This window comes from Cyprinus carpio, chromosome B23, assembly GCF_018340385.1.
Source record: "Cyprinus carpio isolate SPL01 chromosome B23, ASM1834038v1, whole genome shotgun sequence".
Taxonomy (NCBI): Eukaryota; Metazoa; Chordata; class Actinopteri; order Cypriniformes; family Cyprinidae; genus Cyprinus; species Cyprinus carpio.
This window is the reverse complement of record NC_056619.1, coordinates 10922795-10934511: the sequence shown is the minus strand read 5'-3', so window position 1 is coordinate 10934511 and position 11717 is coordinate 10922795. Positions and strand designations below refer to the sequence as shown.

Sequence of the window (11717 nt, the reverse complement as noted above, 5' to 3'; positions counted from 1 at the left end):
AGAGCTGCTTATTGACACCTTGCATTAAACATGCCTGCTTTAAATAATTGAAAAACGCTATCGGCTGTCTCAATCCTTTTACTTTCGATGCACGTTCAGCGACGAGCCTCATCAGTGCCGCCGTTATCCATCATTAATCATAACGATAAGAAAACTACAAGCCCAAAAACACACACAACACACGCGCGCGCACACAACAGTTTACCAGCCCCTGTGAAAAGTTTGTGAAAGTGGCCTGACGTCACACTCCCACAATGCTCGCGCGCCCCATAACTCTGCTGCTGCAGCCTGAGGAGCGCGAGACACTCAGGCCCCGAAAAAAGAAAAATTAGAGAAAAAAATTGGAAAAAATAATAAACCAACAGATCAAGAGGAGAAAGACCGGGAACGGTGGCGTGGGGCTCCCACGGTAGGTTTGCGCTTATTCGGTGCTGGAATGTGACGGCGGTTCCTTGTGAAATTGACTAATGCAGCGCTGGAAAGTTTTTGGTGGCAACTGCTAGTTTTTTTCTGCAAGTCCTCATAATGTAGCTGCACGCTCTGATGTGTGCATGTTTTTTTAATGAGATCCCGATAATTAATGCAACTCGTTCGGCCGCTGATCGATATGGCAGATGATACACAAGACCTTAATAGTAATAACACTGTTGATATTTCCTCTCGAGCCGACGTCATTTATTTTTGGCTTATTTTGTAAAACATCGTTGAGGCTCCGGGTATTTAATTTTTAATTGCAAGTTCGCAAACTTCATCGATAAATACACCGCGGGCGCATTTTGTTCACAAACCGATACATTTGCATTTGATCGATCATCGGCTCGGCGGTGTCTACAGATGTTCAGTAGGACTTTGGAGCGAATAGTTGAATTTTAAGTAATTTCTGAAAATGTATGTTTGTGCTGTGGACACACACGAGCTGAAGCTCCGTTCCTGTTAAGTTTCAAACTCTATTGGTTTATAACGCGTCTGTCTATGAATAGTTCGCTGCTTGATTTGAGAAAATAACACTGCATGGGCTGTAAATATACAACTATTTTAGGCTAGTTTGTCTCGTACTAGAACTCTGCCTCCATGGCTTATCTGTTGCTCGTCATTTGTTTGCCACAGATCGGATGTTCTTGGGCGGATTTTGACTTTTCTATAATGCCGCCTTGTGTGAAAAACTGTTTGTTTGTGTATTCTATCAAGAGGTACTCAACAAACAACAGTGTCAAGCGGTGGGTTGAGGTGTGGGGCACCTCGTTTTAATGTTCATTTACATATTGTTTGGCTGGAGGGATGATTAAGCTAAGAATCACCCTTGTTTATATTCCATCAGTGAACTTTGTGTAAACAAATTTAACCCACAAAATTGAAAACAAGTTTGTACATTCACTTTGTGAGTAAAATCAAAGCAGTTTCAAAGTCATACCTTGAGTTTATTACACTTTTATAACCACTTTGCATTAAAGAAAATATAGTTAAAACTGATACAATTGAGGACAAATGGCAAGTTCATTGGTATAATGAAATATGCCGTTAGAATGATTAAAACATGTTTACACAGAACAAAAGAGAGCTCATTGAAATGTTTTAAGATATAAAAATAAAAGTCATTTAAAAGTTTATTTTTGTTTTTTGGTGGCAGCTTATGTAATGTCATCCGAACACCAGTCACATGCACTAAACACCTGTAGATGTGTGACATCTCTTTCTCAAATACCTAAAAATATACATCCCACTGTTTTTTCAGTATTTTTGATAATGTTACTAAACTGAAAACTTGAGTTTAATTTCAGTATTTTTGATAATGTTACTAATAAGTTAAAACACTTGAAGTGTATTGAAATGAATTCATTATTTTTTCAGTATTTTTGATAATGTTACTAATAAGTTAAAACACTTGAAGTGTATTGAAATGAATTGTTTAAAACATGTTTCTAGCATTGTTCATTAAAGTGGTTTAAGGTATAGAAACTGTAATTAAAGTGAATTTGTCATTGCTTTTTTATGTAAGCATAACTGTGACCAATCTTTAATTCACCAGTCAGCATGATTGCAACACTATTCAAACACCTGTAGCTGTGATATCTTTTTCTCAAATATATATGCAGTGATGTTTTAAACATGCATTACAGAGTGAAAGCTTTCATTGGCTTTGCCTTTTATATCTCATGCACTTGTTTGTGTTTTGCTAAAGTTATTTTTTGTTGCTTTGTGCATTGAAAATAATCAAAAAATGAGATATTTCACTTTGGCTGGATTCATTGGATGTGTGTGTAAAGATGGCTTTCTAACAGTGATTGATAAAGAGCAGGTTGCGACGAGCTCTTGTTTGGTGGTTGTGCTCCATCATGGCCTTCTACTTCCACTGCCTCGAGCTACATAATAAGGAAATGGAAGTGAGATCGTCACGAGACAGTGCTTTTGTTATTGACATTGCATGTTGAAACGCATATTGTGATGTGTGAGACGGTTTAGTTTTTCAGCATTGGCTTTGGTTTTGCTTCTGAGGATCTTTACAAGGGTTTGACTGATTAAAGCTCATTTGTTTTCATGTCAAGTGTTAAACTGTGCACTATAAGAATTGAGAAATGAGCTTAAAATATTTCTTAGAAATATTTCTGGTTCTTGTTCCATTTCAGATGCAGTTGTATTTTGTTGAGCATGTCATTTTTTGACACCTCATCATGAGTTATTTCAAACATTTCTCTGCTTTGAGAGATTCTGAGAGATGTAGATGTTGTGGGACGTTTTAAACAAACGTTGCAGCGGTTTAATTTTCATGTGTTCTCTGAAAAGGAGTCTTGCATGCTTGATTCAGTGTGTGAGTTTTGAGAGAGAGAGAAAGCGAGCATGTGCATCAAGGGGGGTTTCTCCTCTGAAAACATCCCACAATTCCATGCTCCTCGGTGGGTAACAGGCTGATTATCATGAGAAAGCACATCAGAGGGGTTAATAGGTAGGACAGGCTTTGGAGAGCACAAACGCTACTTAATACCCAGTGTAGAATGGGGATCAGCCCTCATCTGAGTCCTTATATCCTCCACTTATAGCATTGAGGAGTGTACAGAGACGATGCTGTGCCTGAGATATGTGCCGAGTTACATTAAAATAGCTATTTATTTTGCATTATGATTTAAGTGTTCTGGCACAGTACTATGGGCTTGTGGTTCAGCCGATGAGTTTGTTTGTATTTGCAGTCGTGAGCATATTATATGTGTTTCTGTTGTGTCTAAATCCATGTCTGAAATGGGCACTGGGGAGTGTTTATGTGGGCAGAATGAACAGTAGCTGAACTGGTCACTAAGTCGCACCATAAAAAAGGGAGGAGAGAAAAAGAGAGATAAAATCAGGCCAAGTTCACAAGGGCATTATAACTCCTCCAAGCGCCTTAACACTAGATTTGATTCTTATCAAAAAATGATTCGTGTCAGAACTGACAGAAACATGAAAAATCGTTCGTTCAGGATTCAGATTTGGAACGCCTGAATGATTGTAGAAATAGAATTTCGCAACAAACATTATTAATTGCAATCAATTAAAAACAGTGTATTGCATGTTAAATGTGTATTACAGATAGGGCTGCACAATTAATCAAATTTCTAATAGCGATTACAATTATGGATGGCATAATTACGTAATAGTTCAAATCGGCAATTAATCGTTCAAAGTTCACTTATGTTCTCTTAAGGGTTTTTCCATTGTGTTAGTTTAGTATAACATTATAATACCATTCATATTTTTTTGTACTTTTTTATAATTTGAAGAAGAAACCAATTTGATGTATATTTGACATTTCAGGCTTAATACTATAGAAAAGCACTAACTTTGAGTGTTTACAGCTTGTTTATTTTGATATAAAATTACAGCATGCAGTTGAATTAAACAATGGTAAACATCATTCAATGTAAATTGTGATAATCATAATTAATAATTGCAATTTCAAGGGAATAATTGACAATTATGATTTTTGTCATAATCGTGCAGCCCTAATTACAGATATTAATTAGCATAGAAAGTCGTAGAAATGAACTCCAAATACGCTGTGCAATTTTACTGTGTTTAAAAACCTTTTTGTTTATTAATAAATGTTAAGAGTTGTTATTTATTGTTGTCAAAATGGTTTTGTATTAAAGTACTTTTAAAGTTCTTTTTTTTTCACATAGAATATGGTCAACTTAGCAGAGATGGTAATGTTATAGTTACATTTTTATGAATTTGTCATCAAACAACCAAAACATTTAGATTGATAATAATAATGTGTAAAATAATAATATATTGATGATGAGCCATTGACAAATATTGTACTCTTACCCAAAGATTTTGATCTTGGGATATTAAATGTGTTGATTTAAATGAAAACATTCTCAGAAACTGATTCGAATCTGTTTGGATTGTACTGTAAAAAAATGTTTTGAGATAACCTGAAAATTGGTTTCATGTGGTAACATGTAAATTAACCAGTTTTATTCTAGACAAAAATATAAAAAAAGTATGAAAATAGTTTTAATACAATAAAATTATTTAAAAAACAAACTATTTTAGATTTAGAAGATAGAAGTCTGCTAGCTTCTTAAAGTAAATAAAGTTGTGTTTTTCTGTTTTTACAGTGTGGAACGTCATAAATCTAACCATTTATTAGTCAGAAACTACTTATTTAATGCTTTGTTCCTAACAGTTTATTATCCTTAAACTTTTACTAAAGTATTTCTTTTTAGCTCCCTCATCAATCAGCATTTGATATAATATAGAACAAAGGAAAAAGATAAAACTGAATCAAACGAAAATATATATTTTGATCCAAATAATGTTTTCAGGGTCTAAACCGAATGTTAGAGTACAGAACAGCATTCAGAATGTGTATGAAACAACAATTTCAGCAACCGCAAATCCAAGCTCATTAATTGCAGGCGATAGCATCATCAAGCGAACCGAACAATGAGTAATAGAAAAGTAACCCACACATAATGTGTAAATACACGCTAATGTTCTTGACACCTTTGCAAAACAAGTCCAAACACAAAGTACACATGCCACACACACCGCAACCAAGTCACACACGCACAAGAGAAGAGTTTTTTTTTTCTTTGCTGGCACACATTCTGACTGCACTTGCAGTATGCAGCGCCTTTAGATAGTAAGAAGACGCTAGATGTTTGAAATGCATAGCGCCACTGTACATGAGTAAAGCTGTGCTTTTGAAAGCAGCCAGCCAGGTGTGGCTTTTCAAGGCTCGAGTCTATCCATCACTGAACACCACTTATGCTGCAACCCCTCCTTCTCTTCCTTCAGATCCCCCTCGTCCATTTTTCCACCCCAAAGATGGGTCTTCTTCCCCTCCGAGCTACTGTCTCTCTGCTATCTTTGTTGTGAATTTATTGTCTTGCTTCAGGAAATGTGCTGTACTGTAACTGTGCAGTACATTTGTAATGTCTTTTTTAATGTGATCACCTCACTGTTAAGAAACATGTTCTAAATTATATTGGAAGCTCACTAGAAATTATAGAAATGATCCCACACTGTAACGGTCACCTGCATTTGTTACATTAAGCAGCTATTTCTATCTAACCCTCAAACTGTAATAATTAGATTTAGATAAGTTATACTGAATTTTGAATTGGTTAAAATTAAATCATTGATGTATTAGGTTTTCTGTTGCATCTTTCAGGTGACAGGCACAGAGTTTAATCCAAAAATAAAAAAAAAGTCAAAAAGTTTACATGAGTATTTGAAATAGTAATAGAAGTACAACCATAAAAATGTGAGATTCGAGCATTCGTTTATTCAAAGCAACATCATCCAACAGCGACACCAGGAAGGTTCAGAGGAGGGCAGCGTCTTTTGAGCTTGTTGTGTTTTCACTGAGGAGGAAATAGTGAATTACAGCCGTAAAAGTCACTTGACGAGAGGCGGTACTTCTGTGTGGCTGTGATTGGCTGATCACACTGTTAATTAGATAATGCACACCTATTGTGTGCACTAATGTTCGTGGCTGGTTGATTCATGAATGACAGCTCAATACTGTCACACAATACTTTTTACCAACATCTCAAATGGCAAATACAGCTGAGCAATATGAACTGTAATATGAGTATAAAAATGCGTATTCGTCAGTGAGGGCACGGATTGTGACTGTATGAGAAAACAAACAATCAAAAACAGTCATATGGAAAGGATGTGAAATAAGATAAACTTTATGAACCTCAAACGGTTACCACAGCGCTCACAGACACACAGTCATGTACGGAGAATCCAAAAGACCTTGAGCGTGATTAGATGACTCAGTCACGGAGAGGAAAAAGAAAGCTGCGTGACGAGGGAGAGAGTCACAGAAAACATTTATCATTCATGTCGTCGTTTGAGTTTTGTGTCCCACACATATTAAAGGCACCGGCAATGAAGAAAAAGCAATGTTTTGCTTTAGAGAGAGGGTTTGTGTAGTTGTGTATTAATGTATACTTTGGACTGTGTGGAAGTGTTGGTCAGAAGTAGTTATCCAGTGAGGTGTCAGGTGTTTTTATGGGTTCCTCCGTTCACCGGTTGATAATGCAAGTAAAGAAGGAAAATTAAAGTTGTGTATGTTATGATTTGATTCATAATCATATAATGAAATATAATGGCAATTAAACAAACATTTACAAAAACAAGCTGGTATGCGACACCTCAACTTGTATTCTTTCTTAATTTTCTTAACTATAATTACCTATAAATATTAAGTTAACTATCAACTGAGCTACACAGAATAAGGAATAAAAAACAACAATTAATTATTTACACAGAAAATGGTCACATTTTAGATTGGGGAGCAATTAACTAACTATTGCCTCATTAAACTCCTAATTCGCTGCTTATTAATAGTTGGTATAGTTTTTAAGCTTTGGTATTGTAGGATTAAGGGATCTAAAATATGGTCATGCAGAATATGGCATTAATATGTGCTTTATAAGTACTAATAAACAGCCAAAATGCTAGTAATATGCATGAGAATTGGTCCCTAAACGAAAGTGTTACCGAAAGAATTTATAAAATGAAGAAGCTTCAGTTGCTTAAGAGTTTACTTTTAATACTTAATATATTTTGTATTGTTTATATTTATATTATGTTTTAATATATATATATATATATATTATATATATATATATATATATCATTATATTAAATATACTCCCATTAACTCATTCAACAGCACAAATAAAATAATTCAAATTAATTAATTCTATAGTTTTTATATATTATATATAATCAGTTATACATCAAAAATCAAATTTCTTTTTGTTATTTAATTTAAACAACATCATCTTTTATAGATCTAAAATGATTTTTGTTGTTGTTGTTGTTTTTGTTGTTTAAACAAGGCTTTTATCTAAGAGATGCCAAAAATCTTATTTTTCTTAACTTAATTGAAGTATAATTTTCATCAAATTAGTGTATATAAAAGGTGATACATTTATTTAATGTCTTGAGATCATAGACACTCGTGATGCAACTGCAGTCTTTCATTTAGTCTAAAGGGACAATTTCTGGCAAATGTTTTCTTATTCCTCCAACCCTCCTTCATTTTGTGAAACTCTATAAATTGGCTTTATGGTTTTGTGTCAGGCCCCACAGCTCTTCATTAATGTGTGTTTGCGCATTGGTGTTTTTTACCCCAAGGAGCTATTTAAATCTGAAGATGAAAATATGATCTATTAAAATCAGAATAATAAATTGTTTGTGTCAGGCAGCGTAGTTTGTGTTTGAATAGGAGCTATTTAAATCTGAAGATGAATTTCTGGTGTTTTAATGTGAGTTTGATGGAGAAATGTTTCCTGGCAGCACATGAGAGCGAGGTGCTTGCCGTCTCATTGTGTGCGGTCAGGTGTGTGGTCCAGCGAATCCATTGTTACGTTTTCAGCTGCAACCGGGAGAAGAATCGCTAGAAACTCTTGATTCAATTTATGAGTGGAGGAGGAAAGAAAAATAATGAAATGAAAGGAATCATGTATCATGATGTGACTACTTTATGTTTATGCATAGTTCTAATGCTCCTTCACTATCTCTGTTACACTTAAACAGACATAATTAGCAAATAAATTAAGTCTGTTCATAGATCCACGCTTCACTTTTTTCACTTCTCTCTCTTATGTAATTTCTACATTATTACCATAATTTGTTTTCATAAAAATGAGCAAAAATGACAAGCACAGTAAATACAGTATATCTAAAATCATATAAAATCAGTATATCATTAAAATGTAGTGATAGGAAGAAATAAGGTACCAGACAGTAATGGTAATTAAAATAGAAACAACTAAACTGTACAGAGGTATTTAGGTTGCTTAAAATATGTTTGATAAGATCTAAATTAACTTGATTTAAGTCAGAAATGACTATGACTGACTCAGCCTGACTGAACTCATTTTTATACATCAGATCTGGCAGAAATGACTCCTTAATGTAACTACTGCACATTTTCCAAAATGCATTAATGTAAAAAAATAAATAAAATAAAATTAAAAAAAGTATGATAATGCAATAAAATAATAAAAAATTAATCATTAATATTTAATATGAAAAGTAATTTTTTAGGGTCGGGACAGGTAGAAATAGAATGTACTACTACTAATAATAATGTAATAAAAAGATACAAATTGCACTCATCAATAACTTGAATGTCATGACTCATGATCAACAGTATTCATTAAATATATAATGTAATATGATTCAAAGTAGTAGAAATCGCTCAGGGTAACAACTGCATGTTGTAAAATAAAAAATGTAATTAAATAAAAAATACAATACACACTCAACAACACCTGTTGAATGCATCGCTCAACGACTGCACATTTTCAAGACTGCATAAGATAAAATAAAAACTGTTATAATAAAATATAACTTAAAATGCACTGTTTTAATTTTTGAATGTATTTTCGGAAAGGTTGCAGCTCAAATATGAGGTTTTCTGTAGCAGATGCTCCACAGTAATACTCTCATTGATGCTTTTCCAGCAATCTTAAAAAATATGTGGTCTGTCCCTCTCTTTCCTCCATGTATTCTCAGGCTAACCACAGCTCACTCCAGTGGCAACATCGCAAAATTGTAGATGCTGATTTCCTCTCAAAGGGATAGAGAGAGAGAGAAGAGGAGAAAAGGAGAGAACAAAGGGAAAGAAATGAAAAAGAGAGCGAGAGAGAAGCTCTGGTGTTAACAAATGACCTCTGTTACTTGCTTTCTTCCTCTCTTTCGCTCTCCCTCTCTCTTCCTCACAAAGTCCAGAACAACAACAACAGGAGGAGAGAGAGAGAGAGAGAGAGAGAGAGAGAGAGAGAGAGAGAGAGAGAGAGAGAGAGAGAGAGGACTGTGGGTCTCTTTCTGTGTGCCCTCCAGTGGCAGCATAAAGTTTTCAGTTTGATTGAAGGGCCCTTTTCTCTGCTGTGTGGTGTGAAAGCTGTCCTAATTGAATGATAAAGTGGCCCGAGATGGAGTCCAGTGAATAGGCAACAATACACAGCCTGTGTGTGGTAGAGGGGTTTTTTTGGTTCTCGTCCAGGCCGTTCTCTCTCTCTCTCTCTCTCTCTCTCTCGCCCCGCTGTGAGTGGGGGTCCCATTATCGAGCGCTCTGCTAGATTCGGTCACATGACTCCTCCCCTGCCGAAGACCGGCCAATCAGACAGCAGCAGGGATATTTCTCAGCGACCATGTGGTTGAATGCCCTCATTTAGCGAGCAGCTGACTCACAGCACATGTCTTTCTCTATCACACACTTCGCCTGCCGGACGCTGGCGAGAGAGAAAATTCCATGTCCGTTCATTTTGAGCATACGCCGTTAACTGTCCAGACTGGCTCTGCAGGTCTAACTGTAGTGGGACTGTACTTGTACTCTCTTCTGTTTAATCAGAGGCAGATGATGTTCATCTTTTGATTCAATTGCTACTAATAAAGATGTGATTATTGTTTAGTTCACTAGTGGGTCACTAGCTGATTTTAGATGGTAATGCTTTATAATTCATCAGTGTTACACCTATTATGTGTTACGAGATCTTTAATTTTTATGTTTAGTACAAAACTGCATTGAATGAACATCAGTGTCATGTAGACAGCACGCAGATGTTCTGCTCTAACTGTAGCTGAGTTATTTTATATAAAGTGGCTTGATTTAATTTATTTATAGACTTTTAAATCACAGGTTTGGAACAAGATGTTTTTGACGTGTTAAAGTGATAGTGAAATGACATACAGCCAAGTATGGGGACCCATACTGAGAATTCGTGCTCTGCATTTAACCCATCCAAAGTGCAAACACACAGAAGTGAACACACACACACACACACACAGCAGTGAACACACACACCGTGAACACACACCCGGAGCAGCGGGCAGACATTTATGCTGCGGCGCCCGGGGAGCAGTTGGGGGTTCGGTGCCTTGCTCAAGGGCACCTCAGTCCTGGTGTTGCTGGCCCGAGACTCGAACCCACAACCTTAGGGTTAGGAGTCAAACTCTTTAACCACTAGGCCACAGTTTTCCCTTAAATTACATTATGAATGTTATGAATTACATTATGAATGTAATTTCCCCCAAAATTAAACAGCATAGTGTTATTCAAGATGAACTCAAAAGGCAGTATGCTAAAATAAAAATAAAAAATAACACAAAAGAGCATTTGTATTACAAATGTGCCTCTAAGAAAAAGTCCACTCTTAAGTTTCTGTTTGTCATCGTTTAAAAGGAAGTGGTTTGTAATGTCTCTTGAAATTGTTTGTAAATTCACTAAGTTTTTTGACCCAGCTTGGTTCAGTTTGTACTGCCAAAATAAATGTAGAGATAAATAATTGTTTATTTACATGAACAGTGTCTTCATGAATGTTACAGTAACTGTGTGCTGAGCGTTGAGCTCTTTTAGCGTACAAAGCTGACTTGTTTCTCAGAAACACAATCTGAGATTTTTTGTTTTCAATTAACAAGTACATGAGATTAATGTCAATTGTTATGTTTTCCCCTTAAGTCACAGACAAATATACCTAGACTTTTTTGGTATAAAATGAATGTGTGATAATACGCAATAAGATAAATAAGACTGAGAAAAAAATACCTTTATTCAGCAAAGATGCAGAAATCTGATCAAAACAGACAAGGACGTTTTAAAGGTTACAATTTTGTTACTCTATAAATAAATAAATATATATATATATATATATATATATATATATATATATATATATATATATATATATATATATAATTTTTTGTTTCTTTCTCAAATAAGTGCTTAACTAAACCAGAAGATTCAACAGGAGAGGAAGAGATAAAGACAAGGAGCTTGAATTTATTTAAAATTGTAATTTCTTTTTTTTTTTTTTGTATTTTACAAGATTACTGTTTTTGATTAAACAAATGCAGCTTTGTTGAGTATAAACAACTTCTTTCAAAAATATTATTAAAAAGTCTTATACTGACCTAAAACTTGTGACCAGTAGTTAATGTATATATACTTTTAGAAAGATTTCACAGCAATACTACAAAATAAATAAATAATTTTCAAGTGAGAAATGACTCCACTGCATGGGTGTCATCACCAGGTTTGTTTTTTTGAAATGCTGAGTAATTGTGCCTGGACTCTTTTAGAATGATGGGAAATAATGGGTTAAACCAATTCAGATCCATAATCAAAACAAGGGTTTTTTCCAGAGTTGAGTTGGTCAGTTTCCCTTTGAGTTGTTCTCTGTCTAAAGCAGTTCCTCTGCTCTGTTTCTTCA

General features: G+C 34.9%; 1 protein-coding gene across 1 annotated transcript in view; it reads left to right on the top strand.

Moving 5' to 3' along the window:
• The first annotated feature begins 259 nt into the window (after positions 1-259).
• LOC109048065 (zinc finger protein PLAGL2-like) overlaps positions 260-11717 on the top strand; it is a 42230-nt gene continuing 30772 nt past the window's right edge. Inside the window, exon 1 of the mRNA XM_042750902.1 lies at positions 260-409. The gene's annotated coding sequence lies outside the window, so the exon portion shown is untranslated. The remainder of the gene's footprint in view (positions 410-11717) is intronic.